Source organism: Musa acuminata, chromosome BXJ3-1, assembly GCF_036884655.1.
Source record: "Musa acuminata AAA Group cultivar baxijiao chromosome BXJ3-1, Cavendish_Baxijiao_AAA, whole genome shotgun sequence".
Lineage (NCBI taxonomy): Eukaryota > Viridiplantae > Streptophyta > Magnoliopsida > Zingiberales > Musaceae > Musa > Musa acuminata.
In genome coordinates, this window is record NC_088349.1 from 27128340 (window position 1) to 27142034 (window position 13695).

Sequence of the window (13695 nt, forward strand, 5' to 3'; positions counted from 1 at the left end):
ATTGAGCTATGACCAATTTAGAGGACTAAATTTTCTTTTAAGGAGGGAAGAGTGTAATATCCCTCAATTTTAAAAATTTATTAATAAGGATTTATATATAAATTTGAGGACCTATATGTAAATATAGAAATTTCAAGGACTAAACTGTTAAGTTGCAAAAATAAAAAAAAAATCAAAAATTTCGGTTTTATCCCACTGCCTCCCACGATCTCTGTTCCCAAAATAGAGAGAGGAGCTGTGGGGCTTGGGGAGAAGAAGAAGAGAAGTAGAGGGAGAAGAGAATAAAAGAAGAAGAAGAGGGAAAAGAAGAGAGGAAGAAGAGGGAGAAGAGAAGAAAAGAAGAAGAAGAAGAGGGAGAAGAGGGAGAGGGAAGAGAGATAGCTGCTGCAGCTAGGGCTGCAGCACCTCTGTTTCGTGTAGGAGGAAATAGAGGAGTTCATGTGTGGAGCGTCGGGGAGGAGAAGAAGAGAAGAAGAAGAAGAAGAAGAAGAAGAAAAGAGGAGGTTGTAACACCCCTCAATTCCGAATGTTCGTATAAATTTTTGGTGATAATGTAAGCATCTATTTTAATTGATAAAAGAAATAGAGTATGAATCAGAGGTAACTTATTTTTAAGATTTGGGAGATCTGTTCAAAAAAAAAAAAAAAAAAAAAAAAAGAAAGAATCTGAGGACCTATATGTAAACCCTAAGGACCTAATCGTGAATATGATAAAAACAAGGACTAAACTGCAAAATGCACCAAATGACAAATTCCACCGCTTAAGCCTCTCTGCCTTCGTTGTTAAGGAAGCAGAGGAGGCAGCTCGTGGGTGATCAGGGAAAGAAAAGAAGAAGAAGAAGAAGAAGAAGAAGAAGGAGAAGAGAAAGAAAATTTGGGGCTTTTAGGGTTTTTGCTTTAATCTTGTTACTTCGGGTCAAAATTTGCAAAGGCAAGTGTTCTAACCCCATCCTACATAAGTATTTGACTCTGTTTTTATGTTGATTCAAAATAAATTGGAAGATTTTTATTTAGAAACTGATATATTCCTCTTTGGACATAGAACTATGGATTCTGAAAGTTTTCGGTAAACTGACCCCTAAGCACTGCTTCGGCCCTAAGTTTTAGTACAGAATGAGAATTCAGGTAGGAACTATTTTTGTTTGAAATTAGACTCGTATGTCTTTCTTTTGACACCGATTTGGTAGATTTTGGACACCGAATACTTACCCAAAAATTTGTTTCAAAAGAGCCTATAGACGCTGTAAAACAGAGTTCAAGACTTCTGACCTTTCGAAACTAAAACGCCTATAACTCCCTGTTGAAAATTCTGATTTGTACCAAACTGATTTTATTTGAAACTAGACTTGAAATCCTCTCTTTTGACATATAGTTTGAACATTTTGGAGTTCAATTGCTCATCCTATCGTCTGTTGAATCCGATCCTATAAAGTCTGCAAACCAGTGATTGTGATTTTGACCTTACGTTACCAAATCAGAGGTAACTCTGTGTTGGGAGCCCTGTTTCATATGAAATCTGTTCCATCCGAATATAGACTGATATATGGTTCAACCATAGCCTTCTTATGAGTATTGGAGCATATTTGTTATTTTGAAATATTTGTTGGATGTGCCACTGGAATTCTGTCCGAAATCGAGCTTTGGTCGATTTCGCGTATTCTGTTTCATTTCCTTTGGATACTTGAATTCGCCTAACCTTCTTATTGGAATTGAGCTGGTTACGATTGCTTAGAATCCCTGTACACTCTTGCTTTCAATTCTTTCCCTAAAATGAATATTTTTGTGAGAGATTTGTTCTTTGCATCACATTGTTTTTGAAAAGGCACATGTACGTTTGGTTGTTCCGCGTGTGCTTCCGTTATATGCTGCAATTTGTTGAAACTGCCTTCTTGTACTCTGGTGTGTGGGATTGTCTGGACCTTTGCCAGAAATGGTAAAGGGTATGCGCTGATTTGCCCGCTATGTGGGGTCCCGCTATGTGGGATATTCTGGTATGCGCTTATTTGCCCGCTATGTGGGGTCCCGCTATGTGGGATATTGCTTAGAGCCTGCGATGCTCTGCCGGCCCCCTTTGACTTCACCTAGACGTGGGTGGATGGAGCTCCCAGACGTGGGAGACTTTTGTCAGGTGATCATTCAGAAATGGATGAATCACATTCTGACTGAGATCCCACTACACCCTCTATATGTTTGATATGACATCCAGAGTTTTGGTGAGTTATTTCTGTTCATGCTCTGGATAGTTATGATATGATTGCAACGTCAAGGACGACGTTTGAGCTTCTGTATGACATATGAGTTTGATATGCTCTGAAATGCTTCATTCACTGTTGATTTTGCTTCGTAATGTTCCATATGTCGTTGATGTGATTTGGAACATTTTAAATGTCATTGATAAGCTCCGATATGTTTCCTTTGTTTCTGATATGCTCCAATTACTCTATGCCCCATCTGTCAGGAACCAAATATGTATGATTAAAAAGGACAATTATGATTCTGCTCCTAATGATATTATGTATACGAAATCGTATATTCTGCTTCGTGTTTGAAAACTGCATCTCTTTGGAAATTGTACTATTTTGATATGGATATGTTAGTCACTTGCTGAGCTCTTTATGCTCACCCCATTTGTTGATAAATTTTTCAGGATAGCGTAACTCTTGCTTAAATGTTAAGAATGGGCTGAGGCAGTGGAAAGTTTAGAAGACGTTGGGCAGAACTTTTGTTAGCATATATGTAGTTGTGTATAAGCTACGCTGCATCTAATGAAATGTGACTATGAATCTAAACCTGTGGATTTTGTGTAAGTTAAAGGATCCCTCATGTATAGGGTTTTGGAATGTTAAATTAAATTCGTGTAATGATATGAACTTATGGTAAATCGATGATTGTGGTGACTGCATGGATTTCCCCACTTGTGGATTTATATTGTGGTTTTTATTTTGATGAGTTGAGTTCAGATTGTATAAATTATCGAGTGATGTGTGCTATGTTTATGAATTGCACAGGGTTATGAATTGATAGATTATAGAAGTGAAATTTTTGATCCGAATGTTTTCTTAGTGACCTCAAATGTGTGTTTGGATCCTGGGTTAGTTGTGGCGAAAAAATTTAAATATCATGGATATTTTTAGGGGCGTGACAGAGGTGGCTGCGGCAAGGGCTGCAGCGAGGAGCTGTGGGGCGTTGGGGAGGAGAAAGGAAGAAGAGGAGAAGAAGAAAAGAAGAAGAGGGAAAAGAAGAGGGAGAAGAGAAGAATAGAAGAAGAAGAAAAAGAGAGGGAAGTGGGAGAGGAGCGAGAGGTGGCAGCATCTAGGGCTGCAGCACCTCTGTTTCCTGCAGGTGGAAATAGAGGAGAGGTGTGGGGGCATTCGAAGAGGAGAAAAAGAAGAAGAGGAAGAGTAGAAGAAGAGGTTGTGATACCTCTGTTTCCTGCAGAGGAAACAGAGAAGAGGGTGTTGGGGAGGAGAAAGGAAGAAGAAGGAGAAGAAGAGGGAAAAGAGAGGGAAGAGGGAGAGGAGCGAGAGGTGGCAGCAGCTAGGGCTGCAGTACCTCTGTTTCCTGCAGGTGGAAACAGAGGAGAGGTGTGGGGTGTTCGAAGAGGAGAAGAAGAAGAAGAGGAAGAGAAGAGGAAGAGGAAGCAGGAGAAGAGGTTGTGATACCTCTGTTTCCTGCAGAGGAAACAGAGGAGATGGTGTGTGTGATGCCGGGGAGGAGGAGGGAAGAAGAAGAGTTGAAGAAGAGAAGGGAAAGGAGGAGCTAGGGCTGCGACAGTGGCAGTTGCAACTGGAAGAGAAGGAGAGGAAGAGAAGGTGAGGAAAAAGAGAAGAAAAAGAAAGGAAGGAGAAGGAAGAAGGAGAAGAAGAGGGAAAAGAGAGGGAAGAGGGAGAGGAGCGAGAGGTGGCAGCAGCTAGGGCTGCAGCACCTCTGTTTCCGTAGGTGGAAATATAGGAGAGGTGTGGGGCGTTCGAAGAGGAGAAGAAGAAGAAGAGGAAGAGAAGAAGAAGAGGAAGCAGGAGAAGAGGTTTTGATACCTCTGTTTCCTGCAGAGGAAACAGAGGAGAGGGTGTGTGTGATGCCGGGGAGGAGGAGGGAAGAAGAAGAGGAGAAGAAGAGAAGGGAAAGGAGGAGTTGCAGCTGCGGCGGTGGCAGCTGCAGCTAGAAGAGAAGGAGAGGAAGAGAAGGTGAGGAAGAAGAGAAGAAGAAGAAAGGGAGGAGAAGGAAGAGGAGAAGAGAAAGAAGCAGCTGCGGCTGCGGTTGTGGCAGCTGCAGCTGTGGCAGGGAAAGAGGAAGAGGAAGGAAGAAGGGAAGGAGAGGAAGACGAGAAGGGGAAGAAGGGGCTGCGGCTGCGGAGATGGCAGCTGCAGTTGGAAGAGAAGAAGGAGAGGAAGATGAGCAGGGGAGGAAGAAGAGGCTGGCGGCCGTGGCTGAGGCTGCGACTGCAGCAGTGCAGCTGGGAAAGAAGAGAAGGAAAGGAAGAAGAAGAGAAAGGAAAAGGGAAGAAGAGAGGAAGAGAAGGGGAGGTAGCTACGGCAGTGGCAGCTGCAGTTGGAATAGAAGGAGAGGAAACAGAGCAGGGGAGGAAGAAGAGGCTGCGGTTGTGGTGGCTGCGGCCGTGGCTGCGACGTTGGCTGCGGTAGTTGCAGCAGCTGCTTTTGGGAAAGAGAAAGAAAGGAAAGGGAAAAAAAAAAGGGGCTATGGCCGTGATTGCGGCTGCGGTGGTGGCCGCTACGTCTGAAACAGTTGTGTTTGGGAAAGAAAAAGTAGGAACGAGAGAAGGGAGGAAGGAAGTAGTGTAGTGGAAGGGGCTGCGGTTGTGACAGCAGCTGTGGTCGTGACAGCAACTGCGGTCGTGGCTACGACTGTGGTAGTGGCAACTGCGATGGCTGCGATAGTTGTGTTTGAAAAAGAAAATAGAGGAATCAGAGTAAGAGAGAGCAAGTGCCTATGCCTCTATGTTCTGCATGAGCTGCAGTTGTGGAGGAAAAAAAAAAGATATGTAGAAAACGAAACAGGGAGAGGACATGGAAGAAAAGTAGAAGGATTTGGGCTGACACCTTTTTTGGATCTTCGGATCAAAATATTTGAAAGGCAAGTTTCCCGATCGTTCTCCTATAATTGTTCTAATTTTTCTTATTGCAAGTATTATGATCTTCGTCGTGCAAGTGTTCTTATCTTTCCTATTGCATTTCCTTTTGCAAGTGTTTCGATCCTTCCTATTGCAAGTTTTCTAATCTTTCCTATTGCAAGTGTCTTGATCTTTTCTTATTGTAATTTTATCTCTACATTTGCTTTGAATATGAGGAACTTTGAATTGTTCTAGCCTTGCATTTGATATATCTCTTGTTTAGACGTAACAATTCGAATCTGTACAACGTTTGAGATTCTGACCTTTTGATACTGAACTGCCTATAAGTCCTATTGAAAACTTTGATTTATTCAAATCTTTTTACATTGGAACCTAGACTCGTAGATCTTTCTTTTAATACCTGGATTAAAAGATTTAGAGTCCAATGTTGAATCTCGGATTTTGATGATATAATCAATTGGTGGGTTAATTGATCTAATCCATATTATTGAGTTAAGTGTGCAGGATTAACTACGATAACCAGAAAACATAAAGCAAGGATACTGGAGTCGAGCTCGATGGATGTTTAAGAGACCGAAGAATCATCGGAGATGCTGTCGGAACCAACCAAGAAGAAATCGGGAACGTGTCACAAGTTCGCCGAAGAAATCGTCGGAGGCTCGCGGAGATCACCGAGAAGGCTCGGCTACTCGTTAAAGTCATCACAAAGATTGGGAGCTTGCAGGGAGTCCGTCGGAAGAAGTTCGTCGGAAAGCTCGCCGGAACAAGACTCGACGTTCGCGGTTAAAAAAAAAAAAACTTGCTTAGGATGTTTTTTTTGTGTTATGTAGTTCACCTGTAATTAGGATTAGGATTAAGAGATAATCCTATATCCTGGTTAGGGGCCAACTGGGCCCAAAGTCAAATTTAGTTTGGGCTAAAATTAAGCCAAACCAATGAATCGGAAAGCCAGGCGGTGGCACCGCCTGGCTGGGCGGTGAAACCGCCCAGCACTCGAGCGCTGGGCGGTGGCACCGCCTAGTTGGGCGGTGGAACCGCCAGCACCGGGAACCCTAAGAGAATTCAAATTTTGGAGCCCAAAATTTGAATCCTCTTGAGGCCTATAAATACCCCTCAAATCTCAACTGAGGTTACAACTTTTGAAAAGCATTTTGATTGAAAGAAAAGTCTTAGAAAGTCTTAGCAAGTCTTGTTTTCAATTTGCTAGAGAGTTCTCCTCCTCCTTTCTTATTGAAAATTTGTAAGAGGTTGAGCTGCTTGTAAAAGGTTGTAAGAGGGGTGTTTACCCTTCCATTTCAAGAGACTTGCTAGTGGAAGGTGGGAGCCTCATCGAAGAGGGGCCTCGCAAGTGGAGTAGGTCATTTGACCGAACCACTCTAAAAATCGGCGTAATCTCTGGTTTGCTTTTTATTATTGTCATTTACATTACTGCAAATCTTCTTACTGCTTTAGTTCCTTATTACTCTTGCTGCGCAACTTCAAGAATACGCCTTCAAGTTAAATTTCTCAAGTTTCGTTCTTAACGTACGAAAGATTTTGATTAAAATCGAAGTTTTAATCCGCTGCACTAATTCACCCCCCCTCTTAGTGCCGCTCCGATCCTAACAAGTGGTATCAGAGCAAGGTTATCTCTCATATTTGGTTTAATACCCAAGAGAGATGGCTTACTCCGGTATGCAAGAGGGCCATTCTATTGCACGACCACCTTTGTTTAATGGGTCGGATTACACATATTGGAAGACTCGCATGAGAATCTTCTTCATTTCTATGGACTTTGAGCTTTGGTCTATTGTCGAGAATGGATTTCAAAAATCTTCTCTTCCGATAAGCGAATGGGATGAATCGGAGAAGAAGGTTTTTGCTTTAAATGCAAAGGCTATGAATGCCTTGTTTTGTGCACTAGACAAAAATGAATTTAATCGTGTTTCAATGTGTGATTCGGCTTTTGATATTTGGAGAACTCTTGAGGTCACTCATGAAGGCACTAGCCGAGTGAAAGAGTCCAAAATCAACATCCTTGTGCACTCTTACGAACTTTTCCGAATGAAACCAAGTGAGTCCATCGGAGACATGTACACCCGGTTTACGGATGTCATCAATGGACTCAAAGCTCTTGGTAAAGATTTTACTAACTTTGAACTAGTAACTAAAATCTTAAGATCCCTCCCTAAAAGTTGGGATCCAAAAGTTACGGCCATTCAAGAGGCCAAAGACCTTAAAGCATTCCCTCTTGAAGAACTCATTGGGTCTCTAATGACCTACGAAATGACATGTCAAGCTCATGACGAACTCGAGAACCCCCTTCCAAAGAATAGGAAGGATATGGCACTCAAATCACAAGAAGACCACTTGAAAGGAACATCAAGTGATGAGGACAGTGACAATGACATTGCACTTTTGACTCAAAAGTTTAAAAAATATTTAAGAAAGAACAGATTTAAAAATAATACAAAAAATAAATTTGAACAAAAGAAGGACCAAGTGATTTGCTATGAATGCAAAAAACCGGGACACTATAAGAACGATTGTCCTCAAGCCAAAAAAAGAACATCAAAGAAGAAGGCATTCAAGGCAACGTGGGATGATTCAAGCGCATCCGAAGAAGAGGAGTCCAACACCGAGCAAGTTGCTCATTACGCGCTAATGGCGTTAGGAGAAGAGGTATGTGATTTATTTAATGAAGACTTATCTTTTGAAGAACTATCTATCGCTTTTCATGAATTATTTGATGAATGTAGAACTGTTAGCAAGAAGTTAAGTATCTTAAAGAAAGAGCATGCTTTGCTACAAGATAAGTTTGATAGTCTTCAAACTCCTCCATGCTCTAAGTGTGAGCACTTAGAAGCAATAAAAAATGAAAATTTGCTTCTTAAGGAAACCTTAAACAAGTTTAAGGTTGGTAGCAAAGGATTAGATATGATCCTTGCACACAAGGGTCACATCGCAAATAGAAATGGAATTGGATTTGTAAAAGGATTACATCAAAATCCTACCACTTTCATAAAAGGACCTACATTACATGTTTCCTCTTATATGAAATGCAACTTTTGTTGCAAATCCGGACATATTGCCTACAAATGCCCATTTAGGAAAATTAGTTCACAAAAATTAATATGGGTTCCTAAAGGAACTATAAAGAATTCAATCATAAATAACAAAGTTAGTGGGTCAATTTTTGAGGCACCCAAAATCAAATGGGTACCTAAAAATCATCCTCTTTTGTAGACAAACCCACAAGCTAGGAGCAAGAGATGGTATCTCGATAGTGGATGCTCAAGACATATGATTGGAGATCCATCTCATTTCTCTATGCTCACTAGCAAAGAAGAAGGGTACGTTACCTTCGGAGACAACAACAAGGGCAAAATCATTGGCAAGGGAACTATTGGTAACAAATTTAATTTTTCCATTGATGATGTCTTACTAGTTGATGGATTGAAACATAATCTCTTGAGTATTAGTCAACTATGCGATAAAGGTTACATCGTTAGATTTGAATCAAATATGTGCATTATTGAAAAACCAAATCATAACATGACTATGATTGCTTTAAAACAAAATAATGTCTATACCATCAATCTTGATGAACTAAGTAATGAAATGTGCTTCTCCGCCGTAAATGATGATGCTTGGCTTTGGCATAGGAGATTAGGCCATGCAAGCATGAAAACAATATCTAAGATCTCATCTCAAGAATTAGTACGAGGAATTCCAAATATAAAGTTTATTAAGGACAAAGTATGCGATGCATGTCAACTAGGCAAACAAATAAAAACAAGCTTCAAACCAAAAAATCAAATTAGCACTACTAGACCATTACAATTGATCCATTTGGACTTATTTGGACCAATTGATACAACAAGTCTAGGTGGAAGCAAATATGCTTTTGTGATTGTGGATGACTACTCTAGATACACTTGGACCTATTTCTTAGCTCACAAAAGTGATTGCTTCAAGTGTTTCTCTAAATTTTGTAAACTCACTCAAAATGAAAAAGGCTTCATGATTTCATCAATTCGGAGTGATCACGGTGGTGAATTCCAAAATCGTGACTTTCAAAATTTTTGCGAAAGTAATGGGTACAATCACAACTTCTCAACTCCAAGAAATCCTCAACAAAATGGAGTAGTTGAAAGGAAAAATAGAAACCTATAAGAAATGGCAAGAACTATGTTGAATGAACATAGTTTATCTAAGTACTTTTGGGCCGAAGCCGTAAATACGGCTTGCTACATCATGAATAGAGTTCTAATAAGACCATCCTTATCCAAAACTCCCTATGAATTATGGAATAACAAAAAACCAAACATCTCCTATTTTAAAGTTTTTGGTTGTAAATGCTTTATTTTAAATGAAAGGGATGCTTTAGGAAAATTTGATGCTAAATCCGATGAAGGCATCTTTCTTGGTTACTCTTCCGTTTCTAAAGCTTTTCGGGTTTTTAATAAAAGAACTTTAGTAATTGAAGAGTCTATTCATGTAGTTTTTAATGAAATTTCCGATTTAAAGAAAAATGATTTTGATGATGATCTTGGTTTTGATAATTTGAATTTAAATGAACCCTCTCCTCAAAATAGCCATTTGAATGCATCTTCTTCCAAAATTTCTTTACCAAAAGAATGGAAGTATGTAGATGCTCATCCAAAAGAGCAAATTATAGGAGATACATCAAAAGGGGTTCAAACTCGTTCTTCTTTCAAAAATTTCTGTGCTAACGCCGCTTTCCTTTCTCAAATTGAACCTAAATGCATTGACGAAGCCTTAAAAGATGATTTTTGGATCATTGCAATGCAAGAAGAATTGAACCAATTTGAGAGGAATGAGGTATGGAAGCTTGTTCCTAGACCAAGTGACCACTTAGTCATAGGTACTAAGTGGGTCTTTAGAAACAAGCAAGACGAAAATGGTATCGTGGTTAGAAACAAGGCTAGATTAGTGGCCAAAGGTTTCAACCAAGAAGAAGGTATCGATTACGAAGAAACCTTCGCTCCCGTGGCTCGATTAGAAGCCATAAGGATGCTCCTTGCCTATGCTAGTAGTAATAATTTTAAACTATTTCAAATGGATGTTAAAATTGCTTTCTTGAATGGCTTTATTTCCGAAGAAGTATTTGTCGAACAACCTCCTGGATTTGAAAATTCTCTTCTTCCTAATCATGTATTCAAATTGACTAAAGCTCTCTATGGCTTAAAACAAGCTCCTAGAGCTTGGTATGAAAGGCTTAGTTCCTTTCTTATTTTAAATAATTTTACCAAAGGCAAGGTTGATACTACATTGTTTATTAAACATTTTGAAAATAATTTTCTTATTGTGCAAATTTATGTTGACGATATTGTGTTTGGCTCTTCGGATGAATCACTATGTGAATCATTTGCCAAATGTATGAGTCTTGAATTTGAAATGAGTTTAATGGGTGAATTAACTTTCTTTTTGGGATTACAAATCAAATAACTTAGTGATGGTATATTTCTTAACCAATCCAAATATACATTAGAATTGTTAAAACGATTTAACATGGATAGTTCAAAAGCAATAAACACCCCTATGAGTACTGCGACTAAGTTAGATATGGATGAAAATGGTGAAAGTTTTGATCAAAAAACATATAGGGGAATGATAGGTAGTCTACTCTACCTCACTGCGACTAGACCGGATATTATGTTTAGTGTAGGACTTTGCGCTAGGTTTCAATCTAATCCTAAATTATGTCATCTTAAGAGTGTTAAAAGAATATTTAGATATCTTAAAGGAACTCCAAATTTAGGATTGTGGTATCCAAAATCTAAAAAATTCGATCTAATAGCTTATGCAGATGCCGATTTTGGCGGATGCAGGATAGATAGAAAAAGTACATCCGGAACATGCCAATTTTTAGGACATGCACTTGTTTCTTAGACTTCCAAGAAACAAAATTCAGTCGCACTATCTACGGCGGAAGCCGAATACATTGCTGCAAGTGCATGTTGTGCACAAGTAATTTGGATGAAAAATACATTAGAAGACTATGGAATTCACCTTAAAAATATTCCCATAAAATGCGATAATACTAGTGCCATATGCCTTACTAAAAATCCAATTCAGCACTCTAGAACTAAGCACATCGACGTTAGGCATCATTTCATACGCAATCATGTTCTTAACAATTATGTTGTTCTAGAATTCATTGACACAAAGCATCAATTAGCAGATATATTTACAAAAGCCTTGAATGAAGACCAATTTGAATTCATACAAAGGGAATTAGGCATGCTAAATTGTCCCTAAAATGAACTTCACAAAAAGGACTCGTTCTTTTCCCTTCGTTTATGAATTTGAATTCTTCCTTCTTCAATTCAAAATGATCCATTAAAGTATAAATTATGATCTTGAGGGAAGAAGCTAAACAAAAGGAAGGAAGAAAAATTTTTTTTTTCTTTCTTTCTTTCCTCCGCGTGATGCCAGCGGTGGCACCGCCAAATCCGGCGGTTGCACCGACTGACGCTCGGGCGCCAGGCGGTGACACCGACCAGTTTGGCGGTGACACCGACCGAGTCACCCTTTTAACCCGAGGGGTTAGGGCAGGCGGTGACACTGCCCCCAACCCGAAGAAAGACCTCTCAAAACCCTCTCCCATTCCCTCTAAACCTCATTCTAATTCTTAGAAACATTGGAGAAGGATTCTTGGTGGTCCAAGCTTTCCATCTCTCAACATAATCTCCACGAGGTAACACTTGAAATCCCTCTTTTCTTTTCTCTTTCTCTTGCTTATTTTTTACAATTTCATCATCATGTTGTCTAGAAAATGGCTCCTAAGAGATCAAAAGGAATAAGGATTGAAGGAGATTCATATAACCATGACCTTTTTAGATCAAAAGAGGTAGCCCTTAGCTTTCCAAAATTTGAAACACGATGTGTTCATAAGGGAAAATACGTTGATTTGGATGAACTAGAGGACTTAGAACCCATTAGGTGGTTTGCACACCTAGAAGCTCTACCTCTACTACAAATAGATGAACCAATCTATCCACGGTTAGTGAGATTGTTCTATGCCAACCTATATGAAGACAATGATAGCCTAAGCACTTACATTCTAGGAACACCCATTAGAATATTTGACAGCACCATTTGTGAGCTAATTGGCATAACTGAAAAAGATAGGGGATGTTATTTTAAAGGTAAATGGGACGTCAAAAAAATAGGAGCAACCTATTCCGAAGCCGTGAAAACAATTTTTGCAAATCCAAACCTTGACTTCCTACCCAAGAGCTATGAACTCTTAATGCCTTTCAACTCTAAAATTCTTCATCACATTATCACAAGCATCATATTCCCCAAATAATTTCATCTTGACAAAGTAAGTCAAATAGAGATAGGAACCATGTATTGGATTATGACCGGTCAGCATAATTGTTTTGGGTACTTGATTCGCCAACACATGCAGGAAATTATGACTAAAGATACTATATTACCATATGGGAGGTTAATCACTAGAATTCTTCATGCCTATGACATTTGCATTCCACCCGATGAAGAATCTATTCAAAATGATCGATATAACATAATAAATAAAAACCTGCTGAAAAAACTTAGGTGCACTTTTAGCAATGGCATATGGGTTAGGCAGCCTAGAAGGACGGATCCAATTCCTACACCAATAGAACAACCCGAAACACCAATTCTTATGGGAAATGAATCTCCTCCTCCTAGTCCCTTTGGAGCAGCACCTTCAGCTCCTGTTTCCTCCACTGAAGATATCATTATGGCGGAGCTATCTCAGATCAAATCACAGCAAGAACAAATTCAGAATCAACAAGTTGAAATTTTGAAGACACTACGACAGATGAATGAAAAAATAGATATCATGTATCAGCACTGTGGATTACCTCCTAAGGATTAAATTGATGTATCTTTTTATTCTGTTCTGTTTGCTTTTAAAAACAAGTTCATGTTTGTCATCGATTGTACGATAACTGATCTTTCCTTTAGATAACTACTGTCTTAATCTGCATAGATGATGATGTCTTTTGGATAAACTATTTCTGGCAAATTTGAATGATGAAATTTGATAAATGCTAAACCTTTTTCTATGATCATCAATTAGCTGGCTTGTCCCTTTTTGTTAATGACAAAGGCGGAGAAGTGATGACTTACACCAGAACGATAGCATGACTAATATGAATTACAAAAACTTGTGTGATATGAATGTCTTATATGACTTGCAAATCCTTGAAAATATCACAAGATTGATATCATGAAATTTATATTGAAAATCTTTATCTTCTGTCGTAGCAAAATTCGTCCCGTATCATTTAACTTATGATTTTCATCAAAGTTTCGTACTTACTATTGTTTAATGAGGATAACGATAAAGTTCTACAATTAGAACTTATCGGGTTATGCTTGAATCCAATGGGATGGAATTCAAGTGTTTTTTTTTATCTTCTCATAATATGGCATATAGATAGGGGGAGTTATGTTTAACTCTGTCATCAATTGATTGTCATCATCAAAAAGGGGGAGATTGTTGAATCTCGGATTTTGATGATATAATCAATTGGTGGGTTAATTGATCTAATCCATATTATTGAGTTAAGTATGCAGGATTAACTACGATAACCAGAAAACAT

The 13695-nt window shown here is 39.0% G+C and overlaps 1 long non-coding RNA gene across 1 annotated transcript; it reads left to right on the plus strand.

Moving 5' to 3' along the window:
* Positions 1 to 454: 454 nt before the first annotated feature.
* On the plus strand, positions 455 to 2924 carry LOC135628445 (uncharacterized). Its single transcript, XR_010492857.1, has 2 exons — positions 455 to 931; positions 2648 to 2924. It is a non-coding gene; the product is annotated as an uncharacterized LOC135628445 (long non-coding RNA).
* The last annotated feature ends 10771 nt before the right edge of the window (positions 2925 to 13695 follow it).